The sequence below is a fragment of the Mesoplodon densirostris genome, chromosome X, assembly GCF_025265405.1.
Source record: "Mesoplodon densirostris isolate mMesDen1 chromosome X, mMesDen1 primary haplotype, whole genome shotgun sequence".
Classification (NCBI taxonomy): Eukaryota; Metazoa; Chordata; class Mammalia; order Artiodactyla; family Ziphiidae; genus Mesoplodon; species Mesoplodon densirostris.
This window is the reverse complement of record NC_082681.1, coordinates 133,594,749-133,602,703: the sequence shown is the minus strand read 5'-3', so window position 1 is coordinate 133,602,703 and position 7,955 is coordinate 133,594,749.

Sequence of the window (7,955 nt, the reverse complement as noted above, 5' to 3'; positions counted from 1 at the left end):
AAGGGGTTTGGAATACTCTTCCTGTGATTCAAAAGAATACAGGGTCATGATCCTAAGTTATGAAGGAAACGAGAAAATTTTGATAGTTTGAGGAAAGCTGTGAAGGAGCACCTTTGAGGGCGGGGTAGGTACTTAGGATGGTGAAGAATTTTTTTTATCCTCTCTGTAAAAAAGCAAAGCAAAGACAGTTTGAAGAAAACATGTGCATCATCTACCACTTAAAAGGAAGTACACTAAAGACAGTATTTGTTTGGCTGTAAGGGGTAGACCGTTAATTCTGTGGCCATACAGACAGAATGGAAAAACTGCAGGCAACAGACTCTAAAAAACATGAATTACTCCAGCAAGTGGCTGTAGATGGAGAACCAAAGTGAGTGTATAACTCACCTTGCCGTTAGGAATATCACCGGCGTGGCGACATTGCCCACTTTGGAGGGGACTTAGGAGAAGGCTCCATCTCCTTTGACATTTATTTGGACTGCATGAGAACAATATCCAAATTTTTAAAAAAGAAGAAGAAGACATTCCAGATGTGCAGAATTCAAGCTGGAAGAGTTCTGTCCCCTGGATGTCCCAAGGTCGAATTTTAACGTGTCTCAGTAGGTAGGCTCAAACGTTTGGGATAAATGCAAGAAACCATCATGTTGAACTTCGCCCTTCCCCTCCCCTCCCCTCCCCTCGGTCCACAAAGGCAGCGAGGTAGAGAGCAAACAGCAAGCGAGGATGCAACGTGGGTTGACGCGTTCTGAGGGACCCGGGCAAACTCATGAGCGGGGGCCGTGCCCCTCCTCACGTCCGCGCACTGAATGCTGATTGACAAGGAAGTTAAAGTTCACCCCAGGCACGTGGTGACGCTCACATCCTCACGGCCGCCACGCTTCCCAGTAGCCTCTCCTCTGGAACAGTCCCTGAAGACATATTTGTCGAAGACCCACTGGCATTTTTAGAGCAATTGGAAAACAACTCAAGATGCTCACGGTCTAGCGTGAAAGCAGACAAATCACCTCCCGTTTCACGGGGTACCCCTTCTAGGTCTCAGGACGTCTTCCCACCCAAATCTTCTGTCCCCCAAGCCCCACGTTCCCCACTCCTTCATTCACTCTTCACAGGCCCTGAGGGCCGAGGCCCTGCACCATCTTGATCACACGCCAGGCTGTACATGCTGCCACCAACCCACCATGTGGACGCTGCACCCTGAAGTTGGAACCCAAGAGCAACTCGCTACGTGCAACCACATTACAAGCCTTACATCTGACCCACTGCTCTGTCAACAAGGTGTAGAGCCTCACAGCGTCACACAAGGCACAGTTGTCTCAAGGGATTCCACGGGGACGGCCCTAAGTCTTCGACCAAAGATGCCGCTGATGGAAACAAACAGCACAGCAGTCTTGCGGGAGTTTCTCAAACCTGCTGGAGAGCTTTAAACGAGACGGATGCCGGATCCCACCTACAGAGATTCGGAGTTGGTGCTGTGCAGTGGGGCCTGGACATCAGGATTGTTTCAAACCTCCCCGGGCCCGTCTGACATTCACCCAAGCCTGAAGCGCAGGGCTCCGCCAACACGTGACCGGCCTCTGCTCCCCGCCCCCTCTCAGGGATGCAGGAGGTCGGGCTGCGAACTCAACGCTCACTAGAGCTCAAGGGCAATCCAAGAGGGGTTGAGAACCTGGAATCGGGATCTGATTAAATGCTTTAAACAATGCCAGGGGAGAATTCGCAATGCGGCCGTGATCGGTGCTTCCGACCCTGGTTATGAAGACTCGCACTAGAAACTGCTCACTAGGTGGATAACGGTACAGTGAAAAGAGCCCTTTGGGTCCCGTTGTTAACACGGTCGTTCATTCACCGAACAGTGCAGGCAGTTGAGGACACTTCTCTCTCGTGTTTGGAAGCCCCCTGGAGACCATGCCAAGTGCACACAGACGCTGAGGAAGAACTCACGAGAGGGGGGCGGAAATGCCTAGTTTTCTTCCAAGGTCTTCACTTCCCTGCAGTTGTGTTGCCTGTGAAACAACAGAACGTTCCCTTAATGAAATCATGAGTTTGGTTTTGAGATTTTGTTTTTACTTTTATTTTTTTAAGATTTTTTTGATGTGGACCCTTTTTAAAGTCTTTATTGAATTTGTTACAATATCGCTTCTGTTTTATGTTTCTTGGTTTTTTGGCCACGAGGTATGTGGAATCTTAGCTCCCCGACAAGGGATCGAACCCTCAGTCCCTGCACTGGAAGGTGAAGTCTTAACCACTGGACCGCCAGGGAAGTCCCGAGATTTTGTTTTACAAATTCAAACATTGACTGAGGATGGTCCGTGAGAAAGAGCTTTTCAGGTACTGTGTCTGGCGGTGGAAACACCCAACAGCTTATGGATGCTGACAATATTGCTGCCATTTTGTTGCCTGTCTCCCTCCTTCCTTCCATTCCTCCCACTCTCCCTTTCCCTCTCCCTCCCTCTCTCCCTCTCTCCCTCTCTCTCTCTCTCCTGCCCTCCCTCCCTCTCTCCCTCTCTCTCTCTCTCCCTCTCTCTCTCTCTCCTGCCCTCCCTCCCTCTCTCCTTCCCTCTTTCTTTCTATCACAAGTGAAAGCACGTCTTGTCAGCCATCCTTTCCTCCCGTAATGACTGCTTTCAGGGCTCAGCATCTCTCTCCTCACTCCATCAGCAGGAGACGTTCTGGGGCATGAAGTGTGTGGGGAGGGGCACGTGGGAAGGAGGAGTGGCTGGGCGGCAGCCCCTCCCCTGTCCTGCCGCGCCGCTCCCTGCACTTCCTCCCCGGAGGGAATTGGTCTGCGGCTTCCTTTCTCTAGAGCATGTTCCCGCTGATCCTGTCTAGAGCGATTCTTTGGATGCTTCAAGAGCTCCAAAACTACACACATGATTTCAAAAGAACCCACATAGGAGCTACCACAGAAAGGACTAGATTGCTGTGATCTGATTCCTAAGAATCTGTGACTTTTAGGAAGGTGAGCGCTCAGTCTAGGATATAGGGATTCATTCAGGTAATGTGTCTTGAGAGTGAATACTACAACATCAAGCATATTCTACCAGCTGGGGAACACAAGTGTGTGTGTGTGTGTGTGTGTGTGTGTGTGTGACAGAGAGACTGATTTATGCGTACAAATATACATATCAAGGCATTTATTTATTTCACAAAGTTGTCTAATATAACACAGTCTAAACTGAGCAATCCTCTTCTATTTCTGATGCTACTTCTAAATCTTCTCTGTCCCTCTGGGCAAAACCACTTAAACCTTTTATCTCGGTTTCCTTTGTGGGAAAATGGGGATAACAGACACCCCTTGGCCATCTCAGAGTGATGTTTTGATGCCAGCCGTTCTTTGATTATACAAGAAGAAAGCTTTGGGCTCTGGCAGTTAGGTGCTCCATAAATATTGTTAGCAAGCTCCGGAGGTTTTATCTTTTGACACTGACATGTATTTCTCTTCTAAAACTTCCCGTCTTTAGCCCCTGGACATGGACACATGTTCCCGATGGCTCTCTTTCCAGAGATGCACCTCCCTCCTCGAAAGCAGCAAAGGTTCTCCGCTCAGGGAGCTGCTGCTGAGTCTGAGGAGAGGCGTTTTGTCCCTTGGAGTCAGGGGCAGACAAGCTGCTGGTCCCGAAGGAAGACCTCCCAGTCAGGGCTGCTGGCAAGGGTTAGGAAATAAGGAGACGGTCCTGCGGAGGTGGCTGTCCACCTGGAGGGACACACGGTGCAGAGAGTAGAGAAAGTGTGCAAAGTTGGTGGCGTGCAGGTGATGTACGGAAGGGGGCAGAGGAAAGCCATTCAGACCTGCACGTTCAGGGGAGCTCTTGTTGATGCCACGCGCCTGTATGTGGAGATTATTCCACAGAAGTAGCCAGGCTCCTAACCTTCTTTACATGTAACGACCTTTTCTACAAATAGCAAATGTTGGCGAGGGTGTGGAGAAAAGGAGCCCTCCGACACTGCTGATGGGGATGTAAATTGGTGCAGCCACTGTGGAGAACAGGATGGAGGTTCCTTATAGAACTAAGCACAGAGCTACCATATCATCCTGCAATTCCACTCCTGGGCATGTATCAGGAGAAAGCTCTAATTTGAAAACATACATGCACCCCTACGTTCACTGCAGCACTATTTACAATAGGCAAGACATGGAAGCAACCCAAGTGCCCATCAACAGAGAATTGAATTAAGAAGATGTGTGTGTGTGTGTGTGTGTGTGTGTGTCTGTATAATGGAATATTACTCAGCCATAAAAAAGAATGAAATAATGCCATTTGCAGCAACGTGGCTACACTTAGAGAACATTAAGGTCGGTGAAATAAGTCAGACAGAGAAAGACAAATGCTGTATGATATCACTTATGTGTGGAATATAAAAAATAATACAAATGAATGTATATGAATAACAGAAACAGACTCACAGATATAGAAAACAAACTAGTGGTTACCAAATTGGGGGGGGGAGGATTACAGTTATTGGATTAACAGATATAAACTACTATGTATAAAATAGATAAGCAACCAGGATTTACTGTAGAGCACAGGGGATTATACCTAGTATCTTGTAATAACCTATAATGGAAGACAGTCTGCAAAAAAACAAAACCCTGAATCACTATGTTGTACACCTGAAACTAACACAATTTGTAAATCAACTATATTTCAATTAAAAAATGTAATGAGGGCTTCCCTGGTGGCGCAGTGGTTGAGAGTCCGCCTGCCGATGCAGGGGACACGGGTTCGTGCCCCAGTCCGGGAAGATCCCACATGCTGCAGAGCGGCTGGGCCCGTGAGCCATGGCCGCTGAGCCTGCGCGTCCGGAGCCTGTGCTCCACAGCGGGAGAGGCCACAACGGTGAGAGGCCCTCATACAGCAAAAAAAAAAAAAAAAAAATGTAATGACCTCTGTTGATCTCAAAGGCATCTTCTTCTGCTAGAAGTGTTATTCATTCAACAACATGGAGAAACATCATTTGTGAAGATAGGTGTGTGTGTGTGCGCGCGTGCATGTGTGTGTGTGTGTGTGAGAGAGAGAGAGAGAGACAGAGACAGAGAGAGAGAAAGGATAGAGGGAGGGACAGATTTCCTTGCTCTGTGAGTAGCGTTCACTCTTACTTTTCCTCCTCAGTTCTGTAAATGAGGAGTGAATTATCAAGGGGGCATAGAATTAAATGGTTGACGATGTTAAGTGCTCAAAGATTAAAATAAAAGTACAATTCACAAGACTTGTTCTTGATTAGTTTTCAGGATGTGGCTGGGAACCGGGAAGTCAAAAGACGCCAGTAAATTCCTGACCCCGTGATAACAGGGGCTCCCTCTGCATCAACAGAATTGGCTTAGAGAATCCCACAGGTCATGCAGCAGTCCTGCAAAATGATGACTGGCACTTGGACTGATTTTCCAAATGACAGAATGGAGTGATTTTTTTAAAAAAAATGATATTCCTAGAATATGGAATCCAGTCAATCTGATATAAATGTCAAAAGAATAGGCCAACAGCCAGGAATGAAATTAGAGGGAAAAAGTTAGGATAGCAAGTAGGTGCTGGTTTCCTTTGCTATCTTTAGAGCAAAGACAGTAATTTGGTAACACTGGATTTTGGAATTTTTTTCATGGGAGTAATTTCTGTTTCCTCAGCTTTGTGATGTATCGCCACCAAGCTAAGCTGATTAAAACAGAGTGCTGGCTGTGGTCTCTTCCAGGATATTTAAGCTCTAATGCATGCCCGCAACGAGTCATTTCATGACTGTCTGGTCACAACATGAATCAGGAATTTGTAAAATTGGAAAGCAGGAGTGACTTTATTCAAATCTATTGGAGCGTCCGTTCAAAGCATCTAACTTGGTAATGATGGGTTACATCATAACCTTTGGTGGGGAACAGACTCCGAGAATCTTAAAATTGCAAAGGGTCTTGAAGCTAATCAAACACTACGTCTCAACTAGCATGATTGCCCTCCTACAGCCTCACAGGTCCCATTTCCATTCAAGGATTTTGTTTTTCCAGTAACTCTGATGTACCCCAAAGTGGGATGCTAGGAATACAAAGGTGAGTAAGACATGATTAATCTCTGTCCTTAAAAGACTGACAAACTAGTGTGGAAGACAGCCAAAATACAAATATCTAGAACATTCTAGAAACAGGATGGAGTACAAAGGAGAGGCATTTAAAGCAACGCTGAGGCATTTAACCCATCTTGGTGTATCCGGAAGGTTATCATATGTCCAGGGATGGGATGTCAAGATTTAACAAATTCTGACATTCCATTGGTAATTAACAGCAGTTTTTAAAACCTGTTTTCTAATAATAAATCAAAATCTGCCTTTGTATAACTTTTACCCCCTTGGTCCCATGCCTATCCTCAGGGGTGACACAGAACATGATTAAATCATCACCTCCCTCTTCTTAGTATTCAGAAGGCAAAGATTAGAGAAGGTATTCCAAATTCTTGACTGGAATCAAGACCTTAAGCTCACTGCTCTGCGGTGACCAATCTCAAGGGAAGTACACGTGGGAAACTTTAAAAACGTCCCGTCATGAAGATGCTCGCGTAGCTCCCAAGCCACCACTAGTGGGCGCTCCCGCCCACAAGCCGTAAATCCTATACCTTTGGTGGGTTGGGACAGGAAAAGAGGTTGAGTTACAGAGAAAACATACAAACGGCCAACAGGTACATGAAAATCATCAAGGAAATGGAAATCAAAACCACAGCGAGACACGACCTCACACCTGTTCGGATGGCTCTCATCAAAAAGACAAGAAATAACAAGTGTTGGTGAGGGTGTGGAGAAAAAGGAGCCCTTGCGTGCTGTTGGTAGAGATGTAAATTGGTGCAGCCACTGGGGAGAACAGCATGGGGGTTCCTCAAACTATTAAAACTAGAACTACCATACGGTCCAGCAATTCCACTTCTGGGTATACATTCAAAGGAAATGAAAGCAAGACCTCAAAGAAATATCTGCACTCGTGTTCAATACAGCCTTATTCACAATAGCCAAGATGTGGAAACAACCTAAGAGTCCATCTATGGATAAAGGGATAAAGGTATGATACATACACACACACACACAAATATTATTCAGCTATAAAAGAAAATAAATGAAATCTTGCCACTTGCAACACCATAGAAGGATCTTGAGGGCATTATGCTAAGTGAAATAAGTGAGACGGAGAAAGACAAATACTGTATGATCTCACGCCTATGTGGAATCGAAAAAGAAAATCCTAAGTGATAGAGAGAGAATAGAGTAGTGGGTGCCAGGGGCTGGGGGTTATGGGACATGTGGTGATGTTGGTCAATGGGGAGAAACTTCCAGTTATGAGACGAAGACGTTCCAGGGATGTACTGTACAGCACGGGGATGGTCGTTCACAACGCCGTCTCATAGACTGCCAAGTTCCTGAGGAAGCCAGTGTTCTCAGCACAGGAAGAGATGACAAGTATGTGAGGCGACAGAGCTGTTGGCCAGCCATACTGCGGTGGGCATCTCACAACATACATACACGGGCATCTCACAACATACATACACGGGCATCTCACAACATACATACATCAGGCATCTCACAACATACATACACGGTCATCTCACAACATACATACATCAGGCATCTCACAACATACATACACGGGCATCTCACAACATACATACATCAGGCATCTCACAACATACATACATGGATATCTCACAACATACATACATCAGGCAACTCACAACATACATACACGGGCATCTCACAACATACATACATCAGGCATCTCACAACATACATACATCAGGCATCTCACAACATACATACACGGGCATCTCACAACATACATACATCAGGCACCTCACAACATACATACATCAGGCACCTCACAACATACATACATCAGGCAACTCACAACATACATACACAGGCATCTCACGACATACATACATCAGGCATCTCACAACATACATACACGGGCATCTCACAACATACATACACGG